The 12,236-nt window shown below is 41.1% G+C and overlaps 21 non-coding genes across 21 annotated transcripts; all 21 read left to right on the top strand.

Moving 5' to 3' along the window:
- Window positions 1-229: 229 nt before the first annotated feature.
- On the top strand, window positions 230-311 carry TRNAL-UAG (transfer RNA leucine (anticodon UAG)). Its single transcript has one exon. It is a non-coding gene; the product is annotated as a tRNA-Leu (tRNA).
- Window positions 312-756: 445 nt separating this feature from the next.
- TRNAL-AAG (transfer RNA leucine (anticodon AAG)) lies at window positions 757-838 on the top strand. The gene has a single exon. It is a non-coding gene; the product is annotated as a tRNA-Leu (tRNA).
- A 485-nt stretch (window positions 839-1,323) lies between these two features.
- TRNAL-UAG (transfer RNA leucine (anticodon UAG)) lies at window positions 1,324-1,405 on the top strand. Its single transcript has one exon. It is a non-coding gene; the product is annotated as a tRNA-Leu (tRNA).
- Window positions 1,406-1,850: 445 nt separating this feature from the next.
- TRNAL-AAG (transfer RNA leucine (anticodon AAG)) lies at window positions 1,851-1,932 on the top strand. Its single transcript has one exon. It is a non-coding gene; the product is annotated as a tRNA-Leu (tRNA).
- Window positions 1,933-2,417: 485 nt separating this feature from the next.
- On the top strand, window positions 2,418-2,499 carry TRNAL-UAG (transfer RNA leucine (anticodon UAG)). Its single transcript has one exon. It is a non-coding gene; the product is annotated as a tRNA-Leu (tRNA).
- A 445-nt stretch (window positions 2,500-2,944) lies between these two features.
- TRNAL-AAG (transfer RNA leucine (anticodon AAG)) lies at window positions 2,945-3,026 on the top strand. The gene has a single exon. It is a non-coding gene; the product is annotated as a tRNA-Leu (tRNA).
- Window positions 3,027-3,511: 485 nt separating this feature from the next.
- On the top strand, window positions 3,512-3,593 carry TRNAL-UAG (transfer RNA leucine (anticodon UAG)). Its single transcript has one exon. It is a non-coding gene; the product is annotated as a tRNA-Leu (tRNA).
- Window positions 3,594-4,038: 445 nt separating this feature from the next.
- On the top strand, window positions 4,039-4,120 carry TRNAL-AAG (transfer RNA leucine (anticodon AAG)). The gene has a single exon. It is a non-coding gene; the product is annotated as a tRNA-Leu (tRNA).
- Window positions 4,121-4,605: 485 nt separating this feature from the next.
- TRNAL-UAG (transfer RNA leucine (anticodon UAG)) lies at window positions 4,606-4,687 on the top strand. The gene has a single exon. It is a non-coding gene; the product is annotated as a tRNA-Leu (tRNA).
- Window positions 4,688-5,132: 445 nt separating this feature from the next.
- TRNAL-AAG (transfer RNA leucine (anticodon AAG)) lies at window positions 5,133-5,214 on the top strand. The gene has a single exon. It is a non-coding gene; the product is annotated as a tRNA-Leu (tRNA).
- A 485-nt stretch (window positions 5,215-5,699) lies between these two features.
- Window positions 5,700-5,781, top strand: TRNAL-UAG (transfer RNA leucine (anticodon UAG)). Its single transcript has one exon. It is a non-coding gene; the product is annotated as a tRNA-Leu (tRNA).
- A 445-nt stretch (window positions 5,782-6,226) lies between these two features.
- Window positions 6,227-6,308, top strand: TRNAL-AAG (transfer RNA leucine (anticodon AAG)). The gene has a single exon. It is a non-coding gene; the product is annotated as a tRNA-Leu (tRNA).
- Window positions 6,309-6,793: 485 nt separating this feature from the next.
- Window positions 6,794-6,875, top strand: TRNAL-UAG (transfer RNA leucine (anticodon UAG)). Its single transcript has one exon. It is a non-coding gene; the product is annotated as a tRNA-Leu (tRNA).
- Window positions 6,876-7,320: 445 nt separating this feature from the next.
- On the top strand, window positions 7,321-7,402 carry TRNAL-AAG (transfer RNA leucine (anticodon AAG)). Its single transcript has one exon. It is a non-coding gene; the product is annotated as a tRNA-Leu (tRNA).
- A 485-nt stretch (window positions 7,403-7,887) lies between these two features.
- On the top strand, window positions 7,888-7,969 carry TRNAL-UAG (transfer RNA leucine (anticodon UAG)). The gene has a single exon. It is a non-coding gene; the product is annotated as a tRNA-Leu (tRNA).
- A 445-nt stretch (window positions 7,970-8,414) lies between these two features.
- TRNAL-AAG (transfer RNA leucine (anticodon AAG)) lies at window positions 8,415-8,496 on the top strand. Its single transcript has one exon. It is a non-coding gene; the product is annotated as a tRNA-Leu (tRNA).
- Window positions 8,497-8,981: 485 nt separating this feature from the next.
- Window positions 8,982-9,063, top strand: TRNAL-UAG (transfer RNA leucine (anticodon UAG)). Its single transcript has one exon. It is a non-coding gene; the product is annotated as a tRNA-Leu (tRNA).
- Window positions 9,064-9,508: 445 nt separating this feature from the next.
- TRNAL-AAG (transfer RNA leucine (anticodon AAG)) lies at window positions 9,509-9,590 on the top strand. The gene has a single exon. It is a non-coding gene; the product is annotated as a tRNA-Leu (tRNA).
- A 485-nt stretch (window positions 9,591-10,075) lies between these two features.
- TRNAL-UAG (transfer RNA leucine (anticodon UAG)) lies at window positions 10,076-10,157 on the top strand. Its single transcript has one exon. It is a non-coding gene; the product is annotated as a tRNA-Leu (tRNA).
- Window positions 10,158-10,602: 445 nt separating this feature from the next.
- On the top strand, window positions 10,603-10,684 carry TRNAL-AAG (transfer RNA leucine (anticodon AAG)). The gene has a single exon. It is a non-coding gene; the product is annotated as a tRNA-Leu (tRNA).
- A 1,012-nt stretch (window positions 10,685-11,696) lies between these two features.
- Window positions 11,697-11,778, top strand: TRNAL-AAG (transfer RNA leucine (anticodon AAG)). The gene has a single exon. It is a non-coding gene; the product is annotated as a tRNA-Leu (tRNA).
- The last annotated feature ends 458 nt before the right edge of the window (window positions 11,779-12,236 follow it).

Here is a 12,236-nt window from a genome sequence, read left to right on the forward strand (position 1 = left end):
TCAAATTCTTATCTCATGTAGCTTAATGATTTGCTTACTTTTAAATGAGCTTATCCTTTAATCTTTTCATATGATACTTGTACATTTTGATGTTTAGGAAAAGACAATTCTCAGAATTATTGCTTTGTCCTGTTGGAGAGAGATATGCCCGTTAGCACACATACACTACTTTAAAATAAAATCAGCTATACTTCCCTTACTCCAAGGACATTTTATCGCTTTTCACCCAGGTAGCATGGCCGAGCGGTCTAAGGCGCTGGATTTAGGCTCCAGTCTCTTTGGAGGCGTGGGTTCAAATCCCACTGCTGCCAGCTTTTAGTGTTGGGCAAAGAACAATCTTGTGACGATTAGCAAATTAGGTAAATCAGTGAGTTTTCAGAAATACCTGGACTGTGTCAGTATGGAATCGAGGAAGCATTTGCAGCAACATGGTTCGTGGGGTCTAGATGTGCTGGTTTAAGGTTGCAGTCTCTTTGGGTGTGTGGGTTTGAATCCCGCTGGTGCCACTCTTACTACCTCGGAGGTTTTCAAATTCTTATCTCATGTAGCGTAATGATTTGCTTACTTTTTACTGAGCTTATCCTTTAATCTTTTCATATGATACTTGTATATTTTGATGTTTAGGAAAAGACAATTCTCAGAATTATTGCTTTGTCTTTTTGGAGAGTGATATGCCCATTACCACACATACACTACTTTAAAATGAAATCAGCTATACTTGCCTTACTCCAAGGAAGTTGACACGGCTGTCATCCAGGTAGCATGGCCGAGCGGTCTAAGGCGCTGGATTAAGGCTCCAGTCTCTTTGGAGGCGTGGGTTCAAATCCCACTGCTGCCAGCTTTTGCAGTCAGGAAGTTCATGAAAAGTCGAATTTAATAGTAGATTGGGTTGTGCAAAGAACAATCTTGTGATGATGATCAAATTAGGTAAATCAGTGAGTTTTCAGAAATACCTGAACAGTTTTGCTATTTAATGGAGCAAGCATTTGCAGTGTCATGGTCGTGGAGTCTAGATGTGCTGGATTAAGGCTGCAGTCTCTTTGGGTGTGTGGGCTTGAATCCCTCTGCTGCCACCTCCACTACCTCTGAGGTTTTCAAATTCTTATCTCATGTAGCTTAATGATTTGCTTACTTTTAAATGAGCTTATCCTTTAATCTTTTCATATGATACTTGTACATTTTGATGTTTAGGAAAAGACAATTCTCAGAATTATTGCTTTGTCCTGTTGGAGAGAGATATGCCCGTTAGCACACATACACTACTTTAAAATAAAATCAGCTATACTTCCCTTACTCCAAGGACATTTTATCGCTTTTCACCCAGGTAGCATGGCCGAGCGGTCTAAGGCGCTGGATTTAGGCTCCAGTCTCTTTGGAGGCGTGGGTTCAAATCCCACTGCTGCCAGCTTTTAGTGTTGGGCAAAGAACAATCTTGTGACGATTAGCAAATTAGGTAAATCAGTGAGTTTTCAGAAATACCTTGACTGTGTCAGTATGGAATCGAGGAAGCATTTGCAGCAACATGGTTCGTGGGGTCTAGATGTGCTGGTTTAAGGTTGCAGTCTCTTTGGGTGTGTGGGTTTGAATCCCGCTGGTGCCACTCTTACTACCTCGGAGGTTTTCAAATTCTTATCTCATGTAGCGTAATGATTTGCTTACTTTTTACTGAGCTTATCCTTTAATCTTTTCATATGATACTTGTATATTTTGATGTTTAGGAAAAGACAATTCTCAGAATTATTGCTTTGTCTTTTTGGAGAGTGATATGCCCATTACCACACATACACTACTTTAAAATGAAATCAGCTATACTTGCCTTACTCCAAGGAAGTTGACACGGCTGTCATCCAGGTAGCATGGCCGAGCGGTCTAAGGCGCTGGATTAAGGCTCCAGTCTCTTTGGAGGCGTGGGTTCAAATCCCACTGCTGCCAGCTTTTGCAGTCAGGAAGTTCATGAAAAGTCGAATTTAATAGTAGATTGGGTTGTGCAAAGAACAATCTTGTGATGATGATCAAATTAGGTAAATCAGTGAGTTTTCAGAAATACCTGAACAGTTTTGCTATTTAATGGAGCAAGCATTTGCAGTGTCATGGTCGTGGAGTCTAGATGTGCTGGATTAAGGCTGCAGTCTCTTTGGGTGTGTGGGCTTGAATCCCTCTGCTGCCACCTCCACTACCTCTGAGGTTTTCAAATTCTTATCTCATGTAGCTTAATGATTTGCTTACTTTTAAATGAGCTTATCCTTTAATCTTTTCATATGATACTTGTACATTTTGATGTTTAGGAAAAGACAATTCTCAGAATTATTGCTTTGTCCTGTTGGAGAGAGATATGCCCGTTAGCACACATACACTACTTTAAAATAAAATCAGCTATACTTCCCTTACTCCAAGGACATTTTATCGCTTTTCACCCAGGTAGCATGGCCGAGCGGTCTAAGGCGCTGGATTTAGGCTCCAGTCTCTTTGGAGGCGTGGGTTCAAATCCCACTGCTGCCAGCTTTTAGTGTTGGGCAAAGAACAATCTTGTGACGATTAGCAAATTAGGTAAATCAGTGAGTTTTCAGAAATACCTGGACTGTGTCAGTATGGAATCGAGGAAGCATTTGCAGCAACATGGTTCGTGGGGTCTAGATGTGCTGGTTTAAGGTTGCAGTCTCTTTGGGTGTGTGGGTTTGAATCCCGCTGGTGCCACTCTTACTACCTCGGAGGTTTTCAAATTCTTATCTCATGTAGCGTAATGATTTGCTTACTTTTTACTGAGCTTATCCTTTAATCTTTTCATATGATACTTGTATATTTTGATGTTTAGGAAAAGACAATTCTCAGAATTATTGCTTTGTCTTTTTGGAGAGTGATATGCCCATTACCACACATACACTACTTTAAAATGAAATCAGCTATACTTGCCTTACTCCAAGGAAGTTGACACGGCTGTCATCCAGGTAGCATGGCCGAGCGGTCTAAGGCGCTGGATTAAGGCTCCAGTCTCTTTGGAGGCGTGGGTTCAAATCCCACTGCTGCCAGCTTTTGCAGTCAGGAAGTTCATGAAAAGTCGAATTTAATAGTAGATTGGGTTGTGCAAAGAACAATCTTGTGATGATGATCAAATTAGGTAAATCAGTGAGTTTTCAGAAATACCTGAACAGTTTTGCTATTTAATGGAGCAAGCATTTGCAGTGTCATGGTCGTGGAGTCTAGATGTGCTGGATTAAGGCTGCAGTCTCTTTGGGTGTGTGGGCTTGAATCCCTCTGCTGCCACCTCCACTACCTCTGAGGTTTTCAAATTCTTATCTCATGTAGCTTAATGATTTGCTTACTTTTAAATGAGCTTATCCTTTAATCTTTTCATATGATACTTGTACATTTTGATGTTTAGGAAAAGACAATTCTCAGAATTATTGCTTTGTCCTGTTGGAGAGAGATATGCCCGTTAGCACACATACACTACTTTAAAATAAAATCAGCTATACTTCCCTTACTCCAAGGACATTTTATCGCTTTTCACCCAGGTAGCATGGCCGAGCGGTCTAAGGCGCTGGATTTAGGCTCCAGTCTCTTTGGAGGCGTGGGTTCAAATCCCACTGCTGCCAGCTTTTAGTGTTGGGCAAAGAACAATCTTGTGACGATTAGCAAATTAGGTAAATCAGTGAGTTTTCAGAAATACCTTGACTGTGTCAGTATGGAATCGAGGAAGCATTTGCAGCAACATGGTTCGTGGGGTCTAGATGTGCTGGTTTAAGGTTGCAGTCTCTTTGGGTGTGTGGGTTTGAATCCCGCTGGTGCCACTCTTACTACCTCGGAGGTTTTCAAATTCTTATCTCATGTAGCGTAATGATTTGCTTACTTTTTACTGAGCTTATCCTTTAATCTTTTCATATGATACTTGTATATTTTGATGTTTAGGAAAAGACAATTCTCAGAATTATTGCTTTGTCTTTTTGGAGAGTGATATGCCCATTACCACACATACACTACTTTAAAATGAAATCAGCTATACTTGCCTTACTCCAAGGAAGTTGACACGGCTGTCATCCAGGTAGCATGGCCGAGCGGTCTAAGGCGCTGGATTAAGGCTCCAGTCTCTTTGGAGGCGTGGGTTCAAATCCCACTGCTGCCAGCTTTTGCAGTCAGGAAGTTCATGAAAAGTCGAATTTAATAGTAGATTGGGTTGTGCAAAGAACAATCTTGTGATGATGATCAAATTAGGTAAATCAGTGAGTTTTCAGAAATACCTGAACAGTTTTGCTATTTAATGGAGCAAGCATTTGCAGTGTCATGGTCGTGGAGTCTAGATGTGCTGGATTAAGGCTGCAGTCTCTTTGGGTGTGTGGGCTTGAATCCCTCTGCTGCCACCTCCACTACCTCTGAGGTTTTCAAATTCTTATCTCATGTAGCTTAATGATTTGCTTACTTTTAAATGAGCTTATCCTTTAATCTTTTCATATGATACTTGTACATTTTGATGTTTAGGAAAAGACAATTCTCAGAATTATTGCTTTGTCCTGTTGGAGAGAGATATGCCCGTTAGCACACATACACTACTTTAAAATAAAATCAGCTATACTTCCCTTACTCCAAGGACATTTTATCGCTTTTCACCCAGGTAGCATGGCCGAGCGGTCTAAGGCGCTGGATTTAGGCTCCAGTCTCTTTGGAGGCGTGGGTTCAAATCCCACTGCTGCCAGCTTTTAGTGTTGGGCAAAGAACAATCTTGTGACGATTAGCAAATTAGGTAAATCAGTGAGTTTTCAGAAATACCTGGACTGTGTCAGTATGGAATCGAGGAAGCATTTGCAGCAACATGGTTCGTGGGGTCTAGATGTGCTGGTTTAAGGTTGCAGTCTCTTTGGGTGTGTGGGTTTGAATCCCGCTGGTGCCACTCTTACTACCTCGGAGGTTTTCAAATTCTTATCTCATGTAGCGTAATGATTTGCTTACTTTTTACTGAGCTTATCCTTTAATCTTTTCATATGATACTTGTATATTTTGATGTTTAGGAAAAGACAATTCTCAGAATTATTGCTTTGTCTTTTTGGAGAGTGATATGCCCATTACCACACATACACTACTTTAAAATGAAATCAGCTATACTTGCCTTACTCCAAGGAAGTTGACACGGCTGTCATCCAGGTAGCATGGCCGAGCGGTCTAAGGCGCTGGATTAAGGCTCCAGTCTCTTTGGAGGCGTGGGTTCAAATCCCACTGCTGCCAGCTTTTGCAGTCAGGAAGTTCATGAAAAGTCGAATTTAATAGTAGATTGGGTTGTGCAAAGAACAATCTTGTGATGATGATCAAATTAGGTAAATCAGTGAGTTTTCAGAAATACCTGAACAGTTTTGCTATTTAATGGAGCAAGCATTTGCAGTGTCATGGTCATGGAGTCTAGATGTGCTGGATTAAGGCTGCAGTCTCTTTGGGTGTGTGGGCTTGAATCCCTCTGCTGCCACCTCCACTACCTCTGAGGTTTTCAAATTCTTATCTCATGTAGCTTAATGATTTGCTTACTTTTAAATGAGCTTATCCTTTAATCTTTTCATATGATACTTGTACATTTTGATGTTTAGGAAAAGACAATTCTCAGAATTATTGCTTTGTCCTGTTGGAGAGAGATATGCCCGTTAGCACACATACACTACTTTAAAATAAAATCAGCTATACTTCCCTTACTCCAAGGACATTTTATCGCTTTTCACCCAGGTAGCATGGCCGAGCGGTCTAAGGCGCTGGATTTAGGCTCCAGTCTCTTTGGAGGCGTGGGTTCAAATCCCACTGCTGCCAGCTTTTAGTGTTGGGCAAAGAACAATCTTGTGACGATTAGCAAATTAGGTAAATCAGTGAGTTTTCAGAAATACCTTGACTGTGTCAGTATGGAATCAAGGAAGCATTTGCAGCAACATGGTTCGTGGGGTCTAGATGTGCTGGTTTAAGGTTGCAGTCTCTTTGGGTGTGTGGGTTTGAATCCCGCTGGTGCCACTCTTACTACCTCGGAGGTTTTCAAATTCTTATCTCATGTAGCGTAATGATTTGCTTACTTTTTACTGAGCTTATCCTTTAATCTTTTCATATGATACTTGTATATTTTGATGTTTAGGAAAAGACAATTCTCAGAATTATTGCTTTGTCTTTTTGGAGAGTGATATGCCCATTACCACACATACACTACTTTAAAATGAAATCAGCTATACTTGCCTTACTCCAAGGAAGTTGACACGGCTGTCATCCAGGTAGCATGGCCGAGCGGTCTAAGGCGCTGGATTAAGGCTCCAGTCTCTTTGGAGGCGTGGGTTCAAATCCCACTGCTGCCAGCTTTTGCAGTCAGGAAGTTCATGAAAAGTCGAATTTAATAGTAGATTGGGTTGTGCAAAGAACAATCTTGTGATGATGATCAAATTAGGTAAATCAGTGAGTTTTCAGAAATACCTGAACAGTTTTGCTATTTAATGGAGCAAGCATTTGCAGTGTCATGGTCGTGGAGTCTAGATGTGCTGGATTAAGGCTGCAGTCTCTTTGGGTGTGTGGGCTTGAATCCCTCTGCTGCCACCTCCACTACCTCTGAGGTTTTCAAATTCTTATCTCATGTAGCTTAATGATTTGCTTACTTTTAAATGAGCTTATCCTTTAATCTTTTCATATGATACTTGTACATTTTGATGTTTAGGAAAAGACAATTCTCAGAATTATTGCTTTGTCCTGTTGGAGAGAGATATGCCCGTTAGCACACATACACTACTTTAAAATAAAATCAGCTATACTTCCCTTACTCCAAGGACATTTTATCGCTTTTCACCCAGGTAGCATGGCCGAGCGGTCTAAGGCGCTGGATTTAGGCTCCAGTCTCTTTGGAGGCGTGGGTTCAAATCCCACTGCTGCCAGCTTTTAGTGTTGGGCAAAGAACAATCTTGTGACGATTAGCAAATTAGGTAAATCAGTGAGTTTTCAGAAATACCTGGACTGTGTCAGTATGGAATCGAGGAAGCATTTGCAGCAACATGGTTCGTGGGGTCTAGATGTGCTGGTTTAAGGTTGCAGTCTCTTTGGGTGTGTGGGTTTGAATCCCGCTGGTGCCACTCTTACTACCTCGGAGGTTTTCAAATTCTTATCTCATGTAGCGTAATGATTTGCTTACTTTTTACTGAGCTTATCCTTTAATCTTTTCATATGATACTTGTATATTTTGATGTTTAGGAAAAGACAATTCTCAGAATTATTGCTTTGTCTTTTTGGAGAGTGATATGCCCATTACCACACATACACTACTTTAAAATGAAATCAGCTATACTTGCCTTACTCCAAGGAAGTTGACACGGCTGTCATCCAGGTAGCATGGCCGAGCGGTCTAAGGCGCTGGATTAAGGCTCCAGTCTCTTTGGAGGCGTGGGTTCAAATCCCACTGCTGCCAGCTTTTGCAGTCAGGAAGTTCATGAAAAGTCGAATTTAATAGTAGATTGGGTTGTGCAAAGAACAATCTTGTGATGATGATCAAATTAGGTAAATCAGTGAGTTTTCAGAAATACCTGAACAGTTTTGCTATTTAATGGAGCAAGCATTTGCAGTGTCATGGTCGTGGAGTCTAGATGTGCTGGATTAAGGCTGCAGTCTCTTTGGGTGTGTGGGCTTGAATCCCTCTGCTGCCACCTCCACTACCTCTGAGGTTTTCAAATTCTTATCTCATGTAGCTTAATGATTTGCTTACTTTTAAATGAGCTTATCCTTTAATCTTTTCATATGATACTTGTACATTTTGATGTTTAGGAAAAGACAATTCTCAGAATTATTGCTTTGTCCTGTTGGAGAGAGATATGCCCGTTAGCACACATACACTACTTTAAAATAAAATCAGCTATACTTCCCTTACTCCAAGGACATTTTATCGCTTTTCACCCAGGTAGCATGGCCGAGCGGTCTAAGGCGCTGGATTTAGGCTCCAGTCTCTTTGGAGGCGTGGGTTCAAATCCCACTGCTGCCAGCTTTTAGTGTTGGGCAAAGAACAATCTTGTGACGATTAGCAAATTAGGTAAATCAGTGAGTTTTCAGAAATACCTGGACTGTGTCAGTATGGAATCGAGGAAGCATTTGCAGCAACATGGTTCGTGGGGTCTAGATGTGCTGGTTTAAGGTTGCAGTCTCTTTGGGTGTGTGGGTTTGAATCCCGCTGGTGCCACTCTTACTACCTCGGAGGTTTTCAAATTCTTATCTCATGTAGCGTAATGATTTGCTTACTTTTTACTGAGCTTATCCTTTAATCTTTTCATATGATACTTGTATATTTTGATGTTTAGGAAAAGACAATTCTCAGAATTATTGCTTTGTCTTTTTGGAGAGTGATATGCCCATTACCACACATACACTACTTTAAAATGAAATCAGCTATACTTGCCTTACTCCAAGGAAGTTGACACGGCTGTCATCCAGGTAGCATGGCCGAGCGGTCTAAGGCGCTGGATTAAGGCTCCAGTCTCTTTGGAGGCGTGGGTTCAAATCCCACTGCTGCCAGCTTTTGCAGTCAGGAAGTTCATGAAAAGTCGAATTTAATAGTAGATTGGGTTGTGCAAAGAACAATCTTGTGATGATGATCAAATTAGGTAAATCAGTGAGTTTTCAGAAATACCTGAACAGTTTTGCTATTTAATGGAGCAAGCATTTGCAGTGTCATGGTCGTGGAGTCTAGATGTGCTGGATTAAGGCTGCAGTCTCTTTGGGTGTGTGGGCTTGAATCCCTCTGCTGCCACCTCCACTACCTCTGAGGTTTTCAAATTCTTATCTCATGTAGCTTAATGATTTGCTTACTTTTAAATGAGCTTATCCTTTAATCTTTTCATATGATACTTGTACATTTTGATGTTTAGGAAAAGACAATTCTCAGAATTATTGCTTTGTCCTGTTGGAGAGAGATATGCCCGTTAGCACACATACACTACTTTAAAATAAAATCAGCTATACTTCCCTTACTCCAAGGACATTTTATCGCTTTTCACCCAGGTAGCATGGCCGAGCGGTCTAAGGCGCTGGATTTAGGCTCCAGTCTCTTTGGAGGCGTGGGTTCAAATCCCACTGCTGCCAGCTTTTAGTGTTGGGCAAAGAACAATCTTGTGACGATTAGCAAATTAGGTAAATCAGTGAGTTTTCAGAAATACCTTGACTGTGTCAGTATGGAATCGAGGAAGCATTTGCAGCAACATGGTTCGTGGGGTCTAGATGTGCTGGTTTAAGGTTGCAGTCTCTTTGGGTGTGTGGGTTTGAATCCCGCTGGTGCCACTCTTACTACCTCGGAGGTTTTCAAATTCTTATCTCATGTAGCGTAATGATTTGCTTACTTTTTACTGAGCTTATCCTTTAATCTTTTCATATGATACTTGTATATTTTGATGTTTAGGAAAAGACAATTCTCAGAATTATTGCTTTGTCTTTTTGGAGAGTGATATGCCCATTACCACACATACACTACTTTAAAATGAAATCAGCTATACTTGCCTTACTCCAAGGAAGTTGACACGGCTGTCATCCAGGTAGCATGGCCGAGCGGTCTAAGGCGCTGGATTAAGGCTCCAGTCTCTTTGGAGGCGTGGGTTCAAATCCCACTGCTGCCAGCTTTTGCAGTCAGGAAGTTCATGAAAAGTCGAATTTAATAGTAGATTGGGTTGTGCAAAGAACAATCTTGTGATGATGATCAAATTAGGTAAATCAGTGAGTTTTCAGAAATACCTGAACAGTTTTGCTATTTAATGGAGCAAGCATTTGCAGTGTCATGGTCATGGAGTCTAGATGTGCTGGATTAAGGCTGCAGTCTCTTTGGGTGTGTGGGCTTGAATCCCTCTGCTGCCACCTCCACTACCTCTGAGGTTTTCAAATTCTTATCTCATGTAGCTTAATGATTTGCTTACTTTTAAATGAGCTTATCCTTTAATCTTTTCATATGATACTTGTACATTTTGATGTTTAGGAAAAGACAATTCTCAGAATTATTGCTTTGTCCTGTTGGAGAGAGATATGCCCGTTAGCACACATACACTACTTTAAAATAAAATCAGCTATACTTCCCTTACTCCAAGGACATTTTATCGCTTTTCACCCAGGTAGCATGGCCGAGCGGTCTAAGGCGCTGGATTTAGGCTCCAGTCTCTTTGGAGGCGTGGGTTCAAATCCCACTGCTGCCAGCTTTTAGTGTTGGGCAAAGAACAATCTTGTGACGATTAGCAAATTAGGTAAATCAGTGAGTTTTCAGAAATACCTGGACTGTGTCAGTATGGAATCGAGGAAGCATTTGCAGCAACATGGTTCGTGGGGTCTAGATGTGCTGGTTTAAGGTTGCAGTCTCTTTGGGTGTGTGGGTTTGAATCCCGCTGGTGCCACTCTTACTACCTCGGAGGTTTTCAAATTCTTATCTCATGTAGCGTAATGATTTGCTTACTTTTTACTGAGCTTATCCTTTAATCTTTTCATATGATACTTGTATATTTTGATGTTTAGGAAAAGACAATTCTCAGAATTATTGCTTTGTCTTTTTGGAGAGTGATATGCCCATTACCACACATACACTACTTTAAAATGAAATCAGCTATACTTGCCTTACTCCAAGGAAGTTGACACGGCTGTCATCCAGGTAGCATGGCCGAGCGGTCTAAGGCGCTGGATTAAGGCTCCAGTCTCTTTGGAGGCGTGGGTTCAAATCCCACTGCTGCCAGCTTTTGCAGTCAGGAAGTTCATGAAAAGTCGAATTTAATAGTAGATTGGGTTGTGCAAAGAACAATCTTGTGATGATGATCAAATTAGGTAAATCAGTGAGTTTTCAGAAATACCTGAACAGTTTTGCTATTTAATGGAGCAAGCATTTGCAGTGTCATGGTCGTGGAGTCTAGATGTGCTGGATTAAGGCTGCAGTCTCTTTGGGTGTGTGGGCTTGAATCCCTCTGCTGCCACCTCCACTACCTCTGAGGTTTTCAAATTCTTATCTCATGTAGCTTAATGATTTGCTTACTTTTAAATGAGCTTATCCTTTAATCTTTTCATATGATACTTGTACATTTTGATGTTTAGGAAAAGACAATTCTCAGAATTATTGCTTTGTCCTGTTGGAGAGAGATATGCCCGTTAGCACACATACACTACTTTAAAATAAAATCAGCTATACTTCCCTTACTCCAAGGACATTTTATCGCTTTTCACCCAGGTAGCATGGCCGAGCGGTCTAAGGTGCTGGATTTAGGCTCCAGTCTCTTTGGAGGCGTGGGTTCAAATCCCACTGCTGCCAGCTTTTAGTGTTGGGCAAAGAACAATCTTGTGACGATTAGCAAATTAGGTAAATCAGTGAGTTTTCAGAAATACCTTGACTGTGTCAGTATGGAATCGAGGAAGCATTTGCAGCAACATGGTTCGTGGGGTCTAGATGTGCTGGTTTAAGGTTGCAGTCTCTTTGGGTGTGTGGGTTTGAATCCCGCTGGTGCCACTCTTACTACCTCGGAGGTTTTCAAATTCTTATCTCATGTAGCGTAATGATTTGCTTACTTTTTACTGAGCTTATCCTTTAATCTTTTCATATGATACTTGTATATTTTGATGTTTAGGAAAAGACAATTCTCAGAATTATTGCTTTGTCTTTTTGGAGAGTGATATGCCCATTACCACACATACACTACTTTAAAATGAAATCAGCTATACTTGCCTTACTCCAAGGAAGTTGACACGGCTGTCATCCAGGTAGCATGGCCGAGCGGTCTAAGGCGCTGGATTAAGGCTCCAGTCTCTTTGGAGGCGTGGGTTCAAATCCCACTGCTGCCAGCTTTTGCAGTCAGGAAGTTCATGAAAAGTCGAATTTAATAGTAGATTGGGTTGTGCAAAGAACAATCTTGTGATGATGATCAAATTAGGTAAATCAGTGAGTTTTCAGAAATACCTGAACAGTTTTGCTATTTAATGGAGCAAGCATTTGCAGTGTCATGGTCGTGGAGTCTAGATGTGCTGGATTAAGGCTGCAGTCTCTTTGGGTGTGTGGGCTTGAATCCCTCTGCTGCCACCTCCACTACCTCTGAGGTTTTCAAATTCTTATCTCATGTAGCTTAATGATTTGCTTACTTTTAAATGAGCTTATCCTTTAATCTTTTCATATGATACTTGTACATTTTGATGTTTAGGAAAAGACAATTCTCAGAATTATTGCTTTGTCCTGTTGGAGAGAGATATGCCCGTTAGCACACATACACTACTTTAAAATAAAATCAGCTATACTTCCCTTACTC

This window comes from Anomaloglossus baeobatrachus, chromosome 5 (assembly GCF_048569485.1).
Source record: "Anomaloglossus baeobatrachus isolate aAnoBae1 chromosome 5, aAnoBae1.hap1, whole genome shotgun sequence".
In the NCBI taxonomy this organism is placed as follows: domain Eukaryota; kingdom Metazoa; phylum Chordata; class Amphibia; order Anura; family Aromobatidae; genus Anomaloglossus; species Anomaloglossus baeobatrachus.